The sequence below is a fragment of the Schistocerca nitens genome, chromosome 1 (genome assembly GCF_023898315.1).
Source record: "Schistocerca nitens isolate TAMUIC-IGC-003100 chromosome 1, iqSchNite1.1, whole genome shotgun sequence".
Taxonomy (NCBI): Eukaryota; Metazoa; Arthropoda; class Insecta; order Orthoptera; family Acrididae; genus Schistocerca; species Schistocerca nitens.
This window is the reverse complement of record NC_064614.1, coordinates 388,375,413-388,396,723: the sequence shown is the minus strand read 5'-3', so window position 1 is coordinate 388,396,723 and position 21,311 is coordinate 388,375,413.

Genomic DNA, 21,311 nt, shown 5'->3' with positions numbered 1-21,311 from the left:
AATTAAAAAAAATATGTATCGTGGATGTTATAATAGGTATCGTTGTGAATTTATGTTTGCTGCATGTTTGGTTACGTGTTGCTCCGTATTAAATGTAGATAATACATTGAATTATTCTTTTGACTTGGAAAGATAGCGCTATTTCCAATCTCTATAAAATGGAATGTATGTAAAGCGCTCCGTCATGAACTCGCGAGTCAGAGAAAACTAGAATGAAATATTCATAAATTCCTCGTACCTAATAAATGGTTTGAGACATCGAAACACGATTTTGGCAAATGACAGCGCGCAAAGACAAGAGTGTTTTGCCATATGATTAATATGCAAACTTTCCATTTCTACCGCGATATTCCAGCGACTACAGAGTTTTTCAGTGAAATAATGTAATTATTGAGCGCCGTCGATAGTTGGTGGAACGAGAACTGCTGTGGTTTCTGTAACAATATAAGTGCGAAGTTTGAAATTTATTTTTATACTGACAATTGACTGTTTCATGAAGTACTGACCTGACTTGAACTCAGTTGTTAGTTTAATGTTACACTACTTCAGGATTCTGTTGCAATTTCAACTGAATAATAATGTTAGTGTGCTGAATATTTCGAAACTCTGCTGTGTTTTGACAAAAAAGCAAATTTTAACAAGGCAACAAGAGAAGTAACGTAGTCCTCAAAACTTGTCACAGTTCTTCATGAATCAGTGTCTCCTTAACAACCTTCTTGGTGTAGCAGACAACTCTAGATCAGACCCAGCGTGTAGCATTTACAGTGGCTTCTTTCGTCGGAGGAAGCCTGATTAAACTATTTCCTTTACCGATAGCCAGTTCGTCGACCTGGTAGCGTGAAGTTTTGGCTTGTAAAGCATTACAAGTTCCATAAACTTCGCCTTATATATAGGTTCAACTTCATAATTTTTTTGTACCTACCGCAAAATATCCGCTTTCCTCCACTGCATTGTTGGAGCTTTATGCTTCACAGCAGAGTGGTATGATGTTTTCTGCTTTACTATTGTCGAATTCCGAGGAATGTTTTGCAGCAGCCGGTGAAAGTGTTCTTGGATGACACTTTTACTGCTGTTCTCGTATTTACATGTACTGCACAGTTGTTAGTTATTCAACGCCAACACAAAACACTTGTTCACAATACCTGACCACAACAGAACACTTCAACGCCAGAAAATACTACTTTGCGAGAGCTGACAAACGTTGATGCATCTAATGCGTGACACCACCATGATGTGGCAACAGGGGCGCCTTACCAGCCGAACTACTGACGGCGTGGTAGGGAAACTCGGCTTGCTGTTTGTGTTACCTGGGCAACGGCGTCATGTCCCCCTGCCGACAGCCAAACGTCAAAAGTCGCAACAGATTTTAAACGCACTATAATGGCAGTCACCGCTTGTGTCAGCCGAGCGCCTGCAGGCCGGCTACCCGTGCAGCCCGCTGTGGAAGCTGAGAGACGATAACAGTAATTCGCTGCAATCTTTCTGTATCGACAGCTCTACCAGCAAGCTCTGCTCAACAAACCACGTGTCACGAAACGGATGTCGCTCTACGGTGTGATTAACTTTGCCTGAAACTTATTTTCAAGAAAGTCAAGTGGGTGCCTTAGGCAGCGGACAGCTTTGTCCCGTGTTATATTTCCAAGGAAGGCAGATGCCGTTGTTGGCGCACACATCTCACAGTCGTATAAAGTTTCCGAATGGCAAAAATTTTCTGTCTTCGACTGCTATTATTGTTTATTTTTCTACTGTGATGTTATCTTCAAGTGGTAGCTGACGTACATGAAGACAGGCCACCAATCTGTCCAATAGCAGCATGTGGCGGGCAAAAATAAAGCTTACCAGAAGTATCCTTTTTTTCTTTATTATTGTATAATACCTCGCGTCACATATGGGCGGGAGTGGGCTGTCAGCATTACAAAACATGCCGCTCTGCAGCCAAAAGTTTTTAAGATATACTTGGGACGATTAAAAAACTTCCGTTTGAGGGCGTTGCTCCAGCGTATATGTGACGTAGCTCGACTACGATGCGGGTATATAAGCACCGCATGTAGGAAAGGAGTTAGTGTGGCATTCGTGTCTTTCCAACGAACGCGCGGTAAATGCGGCAAAGTGAGCTCTGGAAACATCAATAACGACTGCGTCCAAAAAGGAGCAACATACCGTTATTCTTCTCTCGGCTGACGAAGGAGAAACATCGGTAGACATCCATCGGAGAATGAAGTAATGTGTGGGACACGATGTCTGTCGGAAACCATAAACCATCGTTGGGGAATGATGCGCCAAGTTCCGTACTGGTCGCGATGCGAAACAAGACGCCGGCAGATCTGGGAGACACTCGAGCCCCAGTCCTACAGCCTGATCTCTCGCCAAGCGAATATCACGGCTCGGTACCTTAAAAAAGGTCTTGAAAGGTCGACGATTCCTGCCGGACGAGGATGTGCCGCAACCAGTTACTGACTTATTCACGCAAGAGGACACGGTGTTTTACTAAACGGATTTAGCCTTCAGCCTGGTATGTCAGAGGTATGATTGCCTCAGTGCTCACGGCAATTTTGCTCGATCGGTATACCGAGCCTGGACTGTATGGCCATTGAATGTAAACTTTTTGATCACCCCTTATACATAATGATAAGGAAATATAATTGATAGATGAAACATTTACAGACGTTTTAAAATATATCCGAAAAGAGGCATATTTCGATGATACTTATGTAAATTTTAAACAGTTGATTTACTTTGTTTTTCATTACAACCAAAAATACCATAAAGTTAAATTGAAAACTGCAGAATGAACAGTATTTGGACAGAAGAACGGGAAAACCGGATGAAATGCTTGATTAAACGCAAATGTATGTGCTAGCCGAACCCACAGCTTGTGCTGCAGTATTTGACCAAGACGGCACAACTTCAATATCCTCAATGCGTTGCAAGAGCAAGTCGTGGCCAGAACAGTGTTGCGTGTAGCTGTGAGTGAATGAATTGTCTCGGAGTTAAGTGAAGTCCAACGTGGGCACATCGTTGGTGCTCGTACGACGGACGCTCACGTGACCAAGGTAACCGAAGTATTTGGTGCTTCAAGAGATACTGCATCGAACATCTACACTCCTGGAAATTGAAATAAGAACACCGTGAATTCATTGTCCCAGGAAGGGGAAACTTTATTGACACATTCCTGGGGTCAGATACATCGCATGATCACACTGACAGAACCACAGGCACATAGACACAGGCAACAGAGCATGCACAATGTCGGCACTAGTACAGTGTATATCCACCTTTCGCAGCAATGCAGGCTGCTATTCTCCCATGGAGACGATCGTAGAGATGCTGGATGTAGTCCTGTGGAACGGCTTGCCATGCCATTTCCACCTGGCGCCTCAGTTGGACCAGCGTTCGTGCTGGACGTGCAGACCGCGTGAGACGACGCTTCATCCAGTCCCGAAATTGCTCAATGGGGGACAGATCCGGAGATCTTGCTGGCCAGGGTAGTTGACTTACACCTTCTACAGCACGTTGGGTGGCACGGGATACATGCGGACGTGCATTGTCCTGTCGGAACAGCAAGTTCCCTTGCCGGTCTAGGAATGGTAGAACGATGGGTTCGATGACGGTTTGGATGTACCGTGCACTATTCAGTGTCCCCTCGACGATCACCAGTGGTGTACGGCCAGTGTAGGATATCGCTCCCCACACCATGATGCCGGGTGTTGGCCCTGTGTGCCTCGGTCGTATGCAGTCCTGATTGTGGCGCTCACCTGCACGGCGCCAAACACGCATAAGACCATCACTGGCACCAAGGCAGAAGCGACTCTCATCGCTGACGACGACACGTCTCCATTTGTCCCTCCATTCACGCCTGTCGCGACACCACTGGAGGCGGGCTGCACGATGTTGGGGCGTGAGCGGAAGACGGCCTAACGGTGTGCGGGACCGTAGCCCAGCTTCATGGAGACGGTTGCGAATGGTCCTCGCCGATACCCCAGGAGCAACAGTGTCCCTAATTTGCTGGGAAGTGGCGGTGCGGTCCCCTACGGCACTGCGTAGGATCCTACGGTCTTGGCGTGCATCCGTGCGTCGCTGCGGTCCGGTCCCAGGTCGACGGGCACGTGCACCTTCCGCCGACCACTGGCGACAACATCGATGTACTGTGGAGACCTCACGCCCCACGTGTTGAGCAATTCGGCGGTACGTCCACCCGGCCTCCCGCATGCCCACTATACGCCCTCGCTCAAAGTCCGTCAACTGCACATACGGTTCACGTCCACGCTGTCGCGGCATGCTACCAGTGTTAAAGACTGCGATGGAGCTCCGTATGCCACGGAAAACTGGCTGACACTGACGGCGGCGGTGCACAAATGCTGCGCAGCTAGCGCCATTCGACGTCCAACACCGCGGTTCCTGGTGTGTCCGCTATGCCGTGCGTGTGATCATTGCTTGTACAGCCCTCTCGCAGTGTCCGGAGCAAGTATGGTGGGTCTGACACACCGGTGTCAATGTTTTCTTTTTTCCATTTCCAGGAGTGTATATCGTGTACATGAAAAATCGGCCAAACATCCGCTAAGTTACAAAGCTGACGAAATTGGGTACTGGGCGATCGTGACACACCGCCTCTAAAGGGGACTGTGACGAACAAGAGGACGTTAGCTCCAAAAGCCATTGCAGAACTGAATGTCGCACTCTTGAACGCTGTCAGCACCAAAACACCATGAAGTTAGGCCCTCAAGCTGGTAAACGCAGAACGAGTTGTAATTCCAAAACCACACATCAGTGATGTAAATGCCCAGAACAGGAAAACGTTCTGCCAGATCCATAAAATATGGACTATGGAACAATGCAAGAAAGTCATTTTATTGGTTGATTCTTCTTTCACATTGTTTTCAACTTCTGATCCAGGTAACGTCTGGCGTACGCTGTCCCAAGCATCCGAAGCAGACTGCTTATTGCCAATAGTGAAACATGGCGGGGATTCGGTGACGATTTTGGCAGTCATATCGTTGAATTTCATGGGTCCCTTATTATTCTGCAACATCACATTACTGCCAATAATTATGAGACCATTTTGGCTATTAAGCTCCATCCCATGTACAATGTTTGTTCCTAAGTGGTAATGATTTATTTCAGGACGACAGGGCTCTGTTCACAAATCTTGCATCGTCCAGGAGTGGTGTTGGCAGCACGAGGATGAATTGTTGCATCCCCCTGGCCATCAGAGTCATCAGATCACAATATTATTGAAACTTTGTGGCGTACTTTGGAGAGAAGGGTGCGTGATTGCTATCCACTTGCATCATCTTTACTCGAACTTCCAACTGTTTTGCAGGAAAATTGGTATATGATTCCCTTGAAGAGAATACAAGACCAGTACTTATTCATTTCGAGACGTTTTGAATGCCATCAGGTTTGATGCATCGTATTAGGCACGGTAACGTGTACTGTTTTTGCTGTTTCCATATTTTTGTCCGCCCTGTACATTTAAAAAATGTTGCAGAAAGCGGTGACATTTCTTACACAGGATCACTGTACTTCCACTAAAACGTCGAGGAACCTGGACAGGAGAAATAATGTTTTTGGGGAGTAGAAACGTTTGGTGTTCTGTAGGGTTGAAGGTGAAGGTATAAGCATAGGGACCCGTCGTGTAGTATCAGTGGAGATGATGGTATGTATTGGAGTGGGAGGTGGAAAGACAGAAAGCGAGGAGGAGCCGTAATATGAAGATGAGAAGGGGCAGGGAAGGATGGAGAGGGAAGAGAGAATGGGGAGCCCTGATGTGGTTTGTTATGGGTGGGGAAGAGCTATAGTTGACAGGATGGAAGAAAATCAGTTTGGATTTCATTGTGTCAGAAAGGGACTCGGCTGAAGTACGGTTGAAAGAGAAAATGGAGTGAGTATGTGAACGGTTAGTGGAATATTTCGGTATAAGGCGTCAGCATACCATGATTGAAAATGAGAGGGGACACAGTAGCATTGTTGGAGTTGAAATTGCGGATGGTGTAAGATGCAAAGAGGTGTTCAGTGTGCAGGGGGAAAATGATGTTTTAATGAGCTAATAAAGGATTCGTGTGGGGGGAGGATACTGAAGGCGAGGCGGAGTGCATGGTTTTCAGAAATTTGGAGGGAGTCATACGACTTCGGACTGATATCCATGCAACATTGTCACAGAAGAGGATAGGTCGGACCAAGGTTTCGCAGTCGCCGTGATGAGCCATTTAGTAGTTTTAATCTACAGTACGTCATCTATTGAATGGTCAGTAGGTGGAGTTTCCATGTTAGTTGACGGTCAAGTGTAAGTTCCAGGTATTTTAGTGTGCTTCAGTGTATAGGACCGTCGTAAATGGTCAAGTAGAAGTCATGTAGGCGGAAATTACGGATGGCATGTCCTATAATTATTTACTGGGTTTTGGAAGAGTGTATCTTGAGAATCTATTGGTTACACTATTAGGTAAAATGGTTAATATGAAGTTGGAGGAATTATTGGGATTTCTGGAATATAGCATAGAGAGTTAGGACAGTAGTGTCATCAGTGTATTGAAAGAGGAGGACAGGTGAAGGTGGTTCGCGCATATCGACAGTGCAGAGAATATAAAGGAGACGGCAAAGGCAGAGCCTCGTGACACTCCTGCAGCGGGATTGAATACATGGGAAATGGTATTGTTAATAGCGACAAAAGACTGACAGTTAGAATGACAGTACCCAATAAGAAGGGCATACTTCATTGGAAGCGCATATGCCTGAAGTTCGAAAAGGAGATCAGACTATCATACATGGTCATAGGATTTTACGATGTCAAGGAACACAGACAATTGCGGATTTTCTGTACTGTTGGAAACGGATGGCAAAGGCATTGCTGAACACCGTGGAAAGGTTGATGGGACTGTAGGAAGAAGTATCTTCAGTGGATCTGTTTGTTTTGAAGAAAGATTTGTGGAGGTTTTCCACAATTGTGAATATTATCCTAAGCAGAGGACCGTGTTGTAAAGGTTTGCAAGGGTTATTAAGAAAGAAGGGGAACATAATGTGTATGCAGAAAATACAGTAGTGCCTGTTAGCAACGCTGCGTTTTTAGTGTAATACTTGTAAACTATATGTTGCGATGGGCGAATACAGCTTTGTCTCTGATATCTTTTCCAATTAATGGAAACTAGTACCATTTATTATCCGTACGTTCATGAACTGTGGGAAACAGGAAGTAGGCGAAATGAAGGTCATGAGGAATTGTAAAGATGTCAGAGAGGTACAAGCAAAGTGATAAGGTTTGCTCAGATCGTCAGGTAGGCGTTGGTGGTTGTGAAAGGGACACATTGATGGCTGTGGGACTGGAGGCTGGATATGGAAGTTTCATTTACGTGGCAACGAAGTTATATCAGGGCTCCCTTGTTGAGTCGAGGTGGATTCGCCAATCATACAGACGAGGTGAGTGCGGCCGAGGTCATTGTTGATACAGAGAGCTTTCAGAATTTCTGTATCTGGATGGAAGTTCTATTCAGATTTCATCCCTTCCCCCATTATATATGATGCTAGGGTCGACCTTGATGATCACAGCAGTGAAGGTGAGAGGTCCGCGGAGAGGCTGGGTTTGTTAGGTCTGTGGAATGTGGTGAGAGATGCTAAAGTCAATTCGGGAGCATAAGTAACGAGAGGGATTTTGCAAAGGAGATCGGTATGGAAGTTCTGATTTGGGGACTTTATTTGGACAAGTCTTTCAGAGGGGCTATTTACTGTATTTGGCGGTTTGTAAATTATTCCTTGAATTCTACGGTGACGGATTTGGGTTTTAGAGATTTTACGTCTGTGTGAGAGAGGGCCAACGTGTAAGTGGCAGTCTAGTTGAGTTTGTGATTTTTTGGAGCTAGGAGCAGTATCGTTGTTTTGTTGGTTTCTTCGTGACTGTTGCATTGAAGGATGGTTGTAGGATTGAAGATGGTGGGATATGGTGTTATTCCAGGGTGGTTTTCTTTGGTCAGTGAACTGCAGATTCTTGATAGGATGCTTGGACTATTCCTGTTTCTGAAGGAAATCAGATGTCTACTTGAGGACTGTAATTGTCTTAGGACTTACATATTTAATCTTTTGGAGCTTATTTCTTATGATGCATCCACCTCCGCAATTGAGTAGGAAGTATGGCTGACCACCATGCGGAGAACCTATCGAAATACCCCTGAGGAAATATTAAGCGTTCCTAGGTACTCTACCCTCCAGGTACAAAACTCTCCCTACTGTTTACCATCCACGTCTCGTGTCTATATTTACTGCACACCGAGGTCACAAAAGTCATCGGATACGTCCTAATATCGAGTGGGCCCTCTTGCCCGGTACGTGCAGCAGCTCGCTCGGCATGGACTCAACAATCGTTGGATGTCCTTTGCATAAACATTGAGCCATGCTGCCTCTGTAGCCGTCCATAATAGCGGAAGTTCTATATTCTGGCATAATTGTCGTAAGGGGTGTGGCCAAAATATAACGTAAATGTTTATTTGACATTACAATAGTGAAGCCATAGTCACAGTACATAAAATAAAATATTTTCTTTAAAATGAAAAGATTACACTTTGAACGAACTACGTCGTCATTTTCAAATGTGAAACATCCCATTCCCGTTATATATTCTCCAACGTTCTTTTTTTTTATTCTTTTTACATTTGAAAATGACGTAGTTCGTTGAAAGCGGTTATGTAACCCTTTCTTTTTGAAGAAAAAAAATTTGTATAATGTAACCGTTCCTTTTTTTAAAAAATTTTTATGTACATTGACTATGACTTCATTAGCGTAGTGTCAAATAAAAATTTAAATTGCGAAAGTGTTGCCGGTGCGATTTTGTGCACGAACTGACTCTCGATTATGTCCCATAAATGTTCGATAGGACTCACGTCGGGCGATGTGGCTCGCCAAATCATTCGCTCGAATGGTCCAGAATATTCTTCGAACCAATTGCTATCAATTGTGGCCCGGTGACATAGCACATTGTTATCAATAAAAATTCAATCGTTGGATGGCAACATGAGGTCCACGAATGGCTGAAAATGAATTAGATGAACATAACCATTTCCAGTTAATGATCGGTTCAGTTGTACCATAGGATCCAGTCCATTCAATGTAAACACAACCCACACCATTATGGAACCACTACCAGCTTGCATAGTACCTCGTTGATAACTTAGGTCCATGGCTTCGTGAGGTCTGCGCCATACTCGAAACCAACCTTCAGCTCTTACAAACTGAACACGTCTGACCAGGCCACGGTTTTCCAGTCGTATAGGGCCCAACAGATATAGTCACGAGCCCAGGACGTGCGCTACAGACAATGCCGTGCTGTTAGCAAAGGCACTCGCGTCGTTCGTCTGTACCCATTGCTCATTAACGCCAAATTTTGCTGCAGAGTCCTAATGGATACGTTCGTCTATGTCTCACGTTGATTTCTGCGGTTATTCCAGGTGGTGTTGCTTGTATGTTGGCAATGACAACTCTACGCAAACTCCGTTGCTCTCGACCGTTAAATGAAGGCCGTCGGCCACTGTCTTGTCTACGGTGAGAAGTAATACCTGCAACGTGATAGTCTAGGCACACTGTTGACACTGTTGATCTCAGAATATTAAATTCCCTAATGATTTCCGAAACGGAATGTCCCATGCATCTATCTCCCACTACTATTCCGTGTTCAGAGTCTGTTAATTCGCGTCGTGCTACCATAATCATGTCAGCAACCTGTAACGTGCGCGTGGGGCACACACTACTCATTAAGGCCTGTACTATGGTAAGTGAGCGGGGTTCACCTTATGAGAAAGGACTTTTGTATAGATATCGACCGCGTGCACCTGAATGGTGGCAAATCAGACTTACACCCACTCTGTAATAACAATGATCCATCAGCAAGTTCGAAATGCAATTACACGGCAGTATGGACCAAAAGCAACACTGAAGATGCTGCCAATTTAATAATAATACGGTCGCCAGCCTAATTAGGCATTAACTGAGTTTCTTCCCTGTACAAGTTGGTATATATTCGTGCAAAACAACAAGTAGTAACACTGCATAATATAGTAGAATTTTAAAACCAGAAAATCTATTGAACTGATAGTTTTACGTTCTGTACTGATATGGAAAAACCATGAATACGTAACACCACACTATAATGTATACTACCAAACTTTATACTGTCTATTGATCTGATTAAAATCGGGTATAGGTTACCCTAAAAATAGCACTTTCGAGCCACACACAAAATTTCAATTTTGATAAAGATAAAACACTGATAAATTTTGGCTCTTATATTTACTTTAACTTTTGCTGGTCAAACCAATTTAGAACACTTCAGAATTCAAATGAATAAAAAAGGGGAGGGCCTGAAACTGTTATGATCACTGTATTAAAAAAAAATGATTACTGAATTTATTATCCGTTCAAGATTTCCAGTATATAAATGACTACTCTTTATATCTTATTTACTGTTCATTTAAATGCCTTTAAATCTGTCTCGAAGTAATAAACTTCATTACTGTATCAATATTAAAGTTATCTTTCAACTTCGTTAGACCTTCGTTATTCATTTACTGCTTCATTAACAAAACACTCATTTAAACACCATTCTAACATAGCTAGGTCTGCAAGTAATTATTATTAACACAAAATTTAATTTTTCATTTCGGGACACTCGGATTGCACAACATTTGGAAAGGACCCTGTCTAGGTTAGTTGTGAGGATAATTAAATGATGGGAAAGTTCTGGTAAAATTTAGGTTATTATTGAACAGTTCACTCTATGGCCCGTACGAATACAGTACTAAAAGTGTCAACCTGCTTGTATCGATGCGGCGGTTGGCGGGCGGCGAGATGGCGAGGCACAAAGCACACACACAACCACAGCTATGGCTCTTGATCTATCGGCACTTTAATTCTTCTTAGCGTCGCAATAATTTTCCATTTAGTGCCTATCGAATTTTGCCATGCTGTGTGGGCGTCGGAACGGCATACCCGAGGCTCAATGAAACTACGTCTTCCAGGAGAGCCTCCTCGCTCCAGAAGGTGTTTCTCAGACCAATGCCAAACTCCAACTACTACTGCTGAGCCCGTTCTGCCGTGCAGCGCCCGTGCGCATTTTCCCGCGCTCGCCTGCCATCCACCATTTACCGCTCCCTTACAGACAGGGTATTCACCCGAGGTTTTGCATTCTACATATCCTAACACATTGCGTACGTATGTACCAGACGCACAGTTACAATTTTAAACATCTTACAATAGTTTCAACATTTGTTACATTTCAATTCTATTACAATATTGCTTGACATTTGACATCAACATTAATATTCACATTGAAACCTGTTTACAGTTTTCTTAACATAATGACATGAAACAAAAAAGAAATGAAATCAGAAGATCAATTACACAAGCTCATCGAAAAATCAGAAGAAGAAAAAATTACTTATGTGAACAATAGTACAGCGTCGTTGTTGTTACAAACCCTTTCACATGAATCATTTGAGTACAAACCAAAGCCCTGCCCTTTTATGCCTTGTGAACGCGATACAACCACCATCTGTAAATGTGCATATCGCTATTTCATGACCTTTGTACACTCTGTGTAAAGTATCCGGACATCCGCACGTAAAGAGGAACTAACCGCTGGAAGAAGCGAACCTGCCAATGTAAAATGAAGCGTGGTGTATAATGTTGTCAGTAGAGAAGCAGTAACAGCAAAATACTCGGTTATGGGAGCTGACTGGCTTCGAACACTGACTAGTAATTGGATACTACCAGAGTAACATGTCCACCTTTGTGAAGCCATCTAAGTAAACTGTGGGTGACCTGCTGTGAAGTGGGAACGTGAAGGAACAACCACACCTAAATCAAGACCAGGCAGACCTCATGTGCTGACAGGCAGGAACCGTCGAGAATTGCAGAGGTGGCTGTAGAAAATCGCGTGGAACCAGCGGAAGGAATCGCTCCTGAGTTCCAAAGTGCTAGGAAAGTCCAATTAACACAATGACTGTTGTGTCGATTGAAAAATAATGAGATACAATAGTCTAGAAGCCCTTCATAAGGCACATATTCCTGTATTCAACGCTAAGCGACGCTTGACATGGTACTAACAGCAAAGTCAATGGGCAGTGGATGACTGGGAATGAGTTACACTGTACCCTGTGGCAATTCGATGGAAGGGTTTGTATTTAGCGAATACCTGGAGAACGAGACCTGTCGTCATGTTTAGAGCCAACAATGAAGTACGGAGGATACGGTGTTACGGTATGGGGGCGTTTTTAATGGTTAGGCTGTGGTCGCCTTATTGCGCTCAAGAAAACGCTAAATGCTGAAGGATATGAAAACATTTTGGAGCATTGTGTAGTGCGTACAGTAGTGAAATAATTCAGACACGATGACTGAGGATGTGTGAGCGTGACAATGGACCCTGTCATAAAGCAGCATCAGAATCCATGAGGCAATGAGGCAACGGTTTGTGGAGAATAATATTTCTGAAACGGACTGGCCTCCCCTGAGTCCCGAGCTGAAACCAATGGAACACCTTCTGCATGAGTTACAGCGTCGACACCGTTCCAGACTGCTTCGAAAATGTCCCCAGCAGAGTACACGCCGTCATAAAGGCGAAGGGTGCAAACACTCTATGTTAATGTCCGCTAATAGGCGTCCAGATACTTTACATGAGATTGTTATAACTACATTACAACAAATACTGAAAGAAAAGACTTTCTAACACTTAAGGTTATTCGGTGTTATTCGTTGTTATCTAAGTCTTTTTTTTTCCAGGAAAACATTTCTTGCTGTTGCAGTCTGCATTTTGTGCCTTCTTTACTTCGGCAATGGTCCGTTATTTCGCTGCCGAAATACCAAAACTGGCATACTATTCTTAGTGTGTCATTTCCTAGTCTAATTCCTTCAGCATTGCCGGAGATCTGTCGTAAAACTTGTATGAATAACTAACTATCCAGAGTGACTTTAAGTGGAATGACCACATAAAACACATAGTAGAAAAAGCAGATGCCAGACTGAAATTCACAGGAAGGATCTTAAAAAAATGTAGCTCATCCACCATGGAAGTGGCTTACAAGGTGTTTGTTCGACCGATTCTACTACTACTACGACTACTTGACAAAAATTTCAACTTCAACGCCTTTCGCACACTTCGTCATACTGAAACAATAAGGTGAAAAAAGAAATGTATGGGATGGTGGACAGAGAGTAGTCATAGTGGACCAGACATATCTGTGGCACGATGGCCAAACTTGAACCCATAAATATTGTTTTCCCTGGAATTTAGTAAAGAAAGTGTGCAACGGACTTGTATGATATAAATTGCACATTCGTATGGCCGGTTTATGGAGGCAGTGGGAGGGGTCGTACCAGTAATGTTTGACGACAGGAGATCGAAGTTAAACTGAAACACCGGTCGCGTCTGCGGTAATAAGCAGAGGGACTCAGTTTGCTGTTATACTGTTTCACTGATCAGACAGAACATTATGACAACCGGCCAACTATCGATATAAACCCATCCAGGCGATAGCAGCGTCATCTGGCGAGGAATAACAGCTAGTCAGACACATGCACGGTGCTCGTAGTATCAACGAACGTGGTGTCAGTATGTAAAATGTGGAAGGCGAGCGAGCTATTTAAGTCTGACCAAGGGCAGACTGTGATGGCCCAGAGACTCGGCACGAGGATTTCGGAAAGTTGCCGACTTATCGGGTGTTCGAGGAGGGCTGTGGTAAGTGTCTTCAACATGTGGTGAGACCAAAATGAAACCACGTCCAGACGCCATGGGGTTGCGTGGCCACCATTCATTACAGATGCCAGGCGTCGTATGGTGGGTAGACTGATAAAACAGAACAGCCGGCGAACTGTGATGGAGCTAACATCAGACTCTAATCTTGGGCAGAGTACAAGTGTGTCTGAACGCACAGTGTGACGAACACTCCGAACGATGTGTCTCCGCAGCCGACGACCCATGCATGTGCCACTGTTAACAACACGCCTTCGGCAGCTACGACCAAAATGGGCACATGACCATCCCCACTGGATGTTGGCGGAGTGGTAGAGCTTTGCAAGTCAGATGAATCCCGATACCTTCTTCATCATGTCGATGGGAAGGCACAAATCTTTCGTCCCATAGGGGAATAGCTCCTAACACCTGTACTGCGAGGTGGAGACAAACTGGCGGCGGCTCCATTACGCTCTGGGGAACATTCAATTGGGCATACGTGGGTCCAATGGAGGTCGTGCAAAGCACAGTGACGACCAAGGAGTATCGTACACTGGTTGCAGTCCACGAACATCATTTCATGACGATCATGTTTCCCGATGTCAGTGGCATTTTTCCCAGCGCCAGGAGTGTGATGGAATGATTCGAGGAAAACAGTGGCGAGTTCCAGTTGATATGCTGGTCCCCCAACTCGCCAAATCTGAACCCAATTAAACGCATCTGGGATTTGATTGAACGTGGCATCAGAGTTCATCGCCCCCTCCCCGGAAACTACGGGAAGTATGTGGCTGGTGTTTGCAGATATGGTCCTAATTCCGTCCACCGACTTACCACGGCCTCACTGCGTCCATGCCACGACACGTCGCGTTTGTTATCCGTGCGCAAGGTGGACATACCCGCTATTAGGTAGGTGGCATAATGTTCTGATTGATCAGTGTATACACTAAAGAGCCAAAGAAACTGGTACATGTGCCTAATATCGTGTACGGCCCCCGCGAGCACGCAGAAGTGCCGCAACACGACGTGGCACGGACGCGACTCATGTCTGAAGTAGTGATGGAGGGAACTGACACCATGAATCCTTCACGGCTGTCCACAAAGACGGGATGGAGATCTCTTCTGAACAGCACGTTGCAAGACATCCCAGATATGCTCAATAATGTTCATATCTGTGGAGTTGGTAGCCAGCGGAACTGTTTAAACTCACAATAGTGTTCCTGGAGCTACACTGTAGCAATTCTGGACGTGTGGAGTGTCGCATTGTCCTGCTGGAATTGCCCAAGTCCGTCGGAATGCACAATGGCCATGAAAGGATGCAGGTGATCAGACAGGAAGCTTATGTACCTGTCTCTTATCTAGGCGTAAGCCCCACACCATTACAGAGCGTCCACCAGCTTGAACAATCCCCTGCTGACACTGATTTATGTAACTGTCTCCATACCCGTACACGTCCATCCGCTCGGTATAATTTAAAACGAGACTCATCCGACCAGGCAACATGTTTCCTGTCGTGGTTCAAATGGCTCTAAGCACTATGGAACTTAACATCTGAGGTCATCAGTCCCCTAGACTTAGAACTACTTAAACCTAACCAACCTAAGGACATCACACGCATCCATGCCCGAATCAGGATTTGAACCTGCGACCGTAGCAGCCGCATGTTTCCGGACTGAAGCGCCTACCGCTCGACCACAACGGCCAGCTTTCCAGTCATTAACAGTCCAATGTCGGTGCTGACAGGTCCAGGCGAGGCGTAAAGCCTTGTGTCGTGCAGTCGTCAAGCGTACAAGAGTGAGCCTTCGGCTCCGAAAGCCCACGTCGATGACGTTTCGTTGAATGTTTCGCACGCTGATACTAGTTGATGGCCCAGCACTGAAATCTGCAGCAGTTCGCGGAAGGGTTGCACTTCTGCCACGTTGAACGATCCTCTTCAGTCGTCGTTGGTTCCTTTCGTGCACGATCTTTTCCCGCCGCAGCGATGTCTTAGATCTGATTGTGTTACCGGCTTCCTGATATTCACGATACAGTTGTGAAATAGACGTTCGGGAAAATCTCCACTTCATCGTTACCTGGGAGATGCTGTGTGCTATCGCTCGTGCGCGGCCTATAACACCACGTCCTAGCTCACTTCTTGATAACCTACCTATGTAGCAGCAGTGAGAACTGCGCCAGACACTTGTTGTCTTTTATAGACGTTGCCGACCGCAGCATCGAATTCTGCCTGTTTGCATATCTCTGTATTTGAATACGCATTCCTCTACCAGTTTCTTTGGCGCTTCAGTGTATATTTCTTACTAAGTACCAAAGACAACGTGTTGTGAATATTGAGGCTTTCGTTTCGTATCCTGTCCTGAGGGTTCTTTGGTACCCTATTTTACCTTCCGTAACACAGCTGAAGTCTCATTTATTTCGGATCTGCGTAGGACCCTTCTCGTTATTTCTAAACCGTATGTTCTAATTATATTAATCATTTATCGGCATGTTATAGGGGTAACATGGACCTCAGTATTCCCTCGTGTACTGAGGGACATCTCCGTAAAAAATCAGTCATAGTCATGGCATATTCTCATTTATCCTTATTCTATTCGATGCGTTTTTCTAGGAGTTCATGCTATTCTATTTCTTCTTCTAAATTTTATTACAAGTATAGCAGAAGTCACTTGCTGCTGTTGTCTTGGATTATTGCCTCGATTTTCAGGTCAAGTATTTTCTGTGATAATACTTTGGTGACGGGTAGACCTACTCCGAAGCAGGAAAATGTAACGTGATGTAAGTTCCTGTTAGCAACTCGGTGGTCAGGTTTCTCCGAATTTCGTTATTAAGTACATCCAGCGCTTTCGTAGCGGTGTTGCGTTTATATACCTGTAGATTGCGTTTCTTCTGTGTTTCTAGTCCTGGTACCTAACAGCTACCCACAGGATCCTTCTTTCAGTTGAATGTTTTTTCGAATTTTTCTTATTAACCTATATTCTAGAATGGGTCTTGTTCTCGTGCACTACCATTTCGTTTCCTTTCTTTCAACTCACGGGAGTTGGGCGGTCTGTTGTAGAACGTTGTCCTTTTCAGCCAAATATCGCAGTAGGATGGGAGTGCGATGTATGGGGTCCCAGTCGGTCATTCGCCTAATAACCAGCGGAAGCCTCCCGGAAATATTGGTCGGAATCAGGAGACTGGAACTATTTTATTTCATTGTTTTCTCACTACTCATTCACCGTTCCAGTTAGTACAACGCATAGATTCGGCTCATTACTGAGTCGCGGTCCTTTTCAGTGATTTATCAAGCGAGCTTTTTGTGCGATTCCAACCAGGGTTTGAATAAGATGGGCTCACCAGAGCCGATACTTGCATGACAACCAAGGAAAATCTCATAAGAACCTTGGCCGGAACCGGGAGAATTCGAACTTGGCTTATTTATTTATTATGTCATTCTCCACTGCAAGAAATAGAGCGGGAAATTTTCGATCCGGGTCTAGATGTAGACAGAGTCGTGATTCTTAACAGAGAATAACCAGGTGATTGGTAGTGGGATTGAGGGGTTCCCTACTTGTATTGGGAATGAGTGAGAGGGTCTAACTGGTTTCGTTTTTTGTTGCCCCAGGCAAAAATTATAATTGTATGTGTGTTTTCTGTGTATGGATGCTGCGTGTGTGTGTGTGTGTGTGTGTGTGTGTGTGTGTGTGTGTGTCGCGCGCTACTGTCGGTATTGGCTCAAGAAGTGCCTGGAGGCAGAATGCATTTATCATAGTTTTCATTGCTTCTCTTTTCACTACAACTCGCCTTCGTCGTATCTCGTACTTCAGAGCTGTGAAATTTCAAACTGAATGGAACAGCGACTTTACGTCAGCCGGAGATATAAACCATGCACACTGTTTCACTACAAGAGAAAAATGTTGAGCAGTTCCGTACTAAGTAGACAACTAAAAGATTTTGGCATACGGAAAGTAAATTATTTTAAATTGATTTCTTAGAGTGACATAATCGCGCGTTCGACTTTGAAAGGTGAAGCATAATCTCACGTATTAAAGAGATATTAGCGAGAGAGTATTGTCAAACTGAAGAAGGCAAATAAACTTTGCTCATCTACAATGGCTCCAGAAATAATGAGTCCTGGTTTTTCGACACCAGCACACTCCTGGTTTCCAAATTTAAGGAGTCCCATAGACAGTTCAAAGCTGCCACCTTTTAAATTAATACACCTTTTAAGTTAATGTACCAGAGAGTCTACAGTGACGGACTCGGGAGGCACATTTTGTCTTAGCGTCACTGCTCTATGCCGCCTGCTGCGCTGCACGATACAAATCGGTGATAACGGGCGTAAGCGGGAAACATCGTTTCAGATAAACCTTTTCGCCGTTTTCTAGCTGCGTAAATACAGCTGAACACGCCCAGTTCGTAAATCTTGAAACAGTACCTGCCGAGGTGACGACTTTCTCCGTATTGCGGTGCTAGATTTCCTGCTTGACACCAATCCGTGGAACAACCGCTTGCGCTTACGTATTCTAATTTCACATTCGCATATTGGATACTTCTGAACAACAATAACCCTTATTTCCATTTGTGCTCCGCCCAATTCTTGTTGGGCGTTCTGCTACAAGGTATCGCTGTAGGACACTTTCTGTTGCATAAGTGTAGTTTTCGCTACACGTTATATCAAACCTTGAACTTTTTCAGTACGTTTATAGTTTAAAGTTTCGTAACACTAGTGAGTCTGACAGTGAGTGAGTGAGTGAGTTATATTTGTTATACTTAGGACTTCATATATTAACATGACCGTGTTACAAATATTATATAATTTTAACTTGGAACTCATAAATAGTGTGATTTTCTGAGCATGAAAGTGACCGAGAACCTATAGTGGTAGCAGTAGTAATAGTAGCAGTAGTAGTGGTAGTAGTAGTAATAGTAGCTACCAGAAATTACATTTCTCTAGGACATGAATCGAAAGCGGTTTGAAAATTGTCGAGACAAGTAACAGAGCTATGAAGAAACCGACTTGTGAAAGTCAGTTTGCCAATTTCAGGTACAATATGTCAAAAATCATTGATCGAAGTCAACTGGTGGATTCGCTGTTTGCTTCTCAAAGTATCTTGCCTCAACATAGTACCAGTACCCAGAAGAAAAATTATATGCCTCAGGAGTATCAAGTCAGATCCCCGACGAAACTGAGACTCTCTGAATAGTCAGGACACAATCGCACCCCTCACGTACATATATAACTCTTCGTACACCGAAGTAACAATGGCTAGAACCAGCGTTCTTCATGTTGTGGTTGGTTCAAATGGCTCTGAGCACTATGAGACTTAACTTCTAAGGTCATCAGTCCCCTAGAACTTAGAACTACTGAAACCTAACTAACCTAATGACATCACACACATCCATGCCCGCGGCAGGATTCGAACCTGCAACCGTAGCGGTCGCGCGGTTCCAGACTGTAGCTCCTAGAGCCGCTCGGCCTTCATGTTGTGCATTCACGATCTGACAACCAACATTTCTAGTAACCCTACGCATTTCGCAAGCGGCGTGCGTTTTATGTAGTGTTTTCCATGAATACGAACAATGATCAGCTGTATCAGGGGCTGACAATAATGAAAATTTGTGGCGGACGGGACTCAACAAGGATTTTCCGCTTGTGTGCATGTCCGAAGGAACATTGCATCGTTCGTCTTAGCAACACAAAAACAAACGCCATCCAAACAGATCTGGAAGGCTAAACGGTATCGACCAGCCACATTGTCATCTTAAGCCCTTAGGCATCACCGGATGTGGGTACGGAGGGGCATGTGGTCAGCACACCCCTCTACCGGCCGTTGGCTCTTAATGACACAGCCAATGCAATATTGTATTATATAGTGTAAGTCCGCAGAGTTGATCCACTTTTTTCATTTTTTTTTTTAAATTCTGTCAGCCTGTTCGTACAGGGAATCATATGAACTTAAATAATACAATGTAGTACCGAAGCACTGTCACTTAATATACAATAGATAATGATAAAATTGAAAACATAAGTGAATGCTCCATCTCACCTATGGGTGTATGTGTTATGTGGATCAGTATACTGGGATAGGTGGACCGTATAAAAATGGCTATATGTGAGGAAAAGAGACAACTACTTTTTCATATTTTTATGTGGAGTATGAACTTGGTGAGCTATTTGCAGTATTTTACTTTTATAGCTTCTTCAGTGTGGTTTTGGGACATAATCGACACACTCTCGCTATTACGAACGGTTGTAGAGGCAGCATGGCTGGATATTTATTCAAGGGACCTCCAACGACTTGGTGAGTCCATGTCACGTCGAGATGCTGCACTACACCGGGAAAGGAGGTCCGACACGATATTAGGACTGAGATCCGACACGATATTTCGACTGAGCTCCTCAGTGTACTAGTGCTGGTCAGAGTAACCTACACGTTGCAAACGCATTTTAACACTTCATATCAGGGCGGGAGAGAGAATAACAAACAACGGTAAATAGGACAGTGTCCCATACAGAAAAGCTAATTCCCGCCATGACTCTCACCACTCACTTCCCAAAGTAGGACAGAGTTAATTAAACAAGTGAAATAGCTGCTGTCAGTAACGTAATAACCAGAAATGTAAAAGAGCAACTAAGCCAATCTCATATCCAAGTAACGTGTGATGATGTATAAGGGGGCGCTCAAAAGGTTTCCGTTTCAGAACGTTGCTGCATCGTGTATACAACATAGCGCGCGTCCGATGCTCGTATATAAGCACTGATGTGTAGGCAGGCCACTAGTGTGGATTTCGTGTCTTTCCGACATCAGTGCTGTAAATGCGACAACGTGATCTATGGCGAAGTTATTACCAAATTCGTCCAAACAACACCAACACGCTGTTATTCTTTTCTTGGCTGCAGGAGGACAGACACCCGTAGACATTCATCGGAGAACAAGAAAATTGTATATGACAGCAAGTATGTCGAAAACCACCGTTGTGGAATGGTTCGCAATGTCAATAATAACGCAGCGTTCCAAATTTGCAAGAAATTACGTCAATTCAAGTGGAAGACGCTCGAAGACCCGCCCTATAGTCCTGATGTCTCCCCATGTGATTATCTGTCCCGCAAAAAAGCCCTTGAAAGGTCGACGATTACTCTTAGACGAGGATGCGCAACAGGCAGTTACGGACACGGTGTTTTACTAAATAGGTATCTTCAACCTGATGGGTCAGTGAGATGATTTCCTCAGTGTTCATGACGATTTTGCCTGATTCGCATACCGATTCTAGACCGTACGGTGTTTGAACATAAAATTTTTGTTCGCCCCTTACATCAATAAATGAATAAATAAGTAAAAAATTCGAACTAAGTTTAAAGTGACAATAAAGATAACCTGGAATTTAAAGTTTGTACAGTCTAGAGAGTGTCATTTAAGTGCAGTAAATTTGGAATTTAAAATAGCCCTTTTGCGAACAACATGTTGAATTACGAATCGTACGACACTATTCTTGCTATGCTTTGAAAACTGGAACGAAGATTTTTCTCTGGAGCACTCAGCCAACTCTCTCCATGTCTGTCCGTAGGGTCATAGCAGCTCTTACGTAAAAACACAGTTGACGGGAAAGTGCAAGTTTTAAATAGCTTCGAATC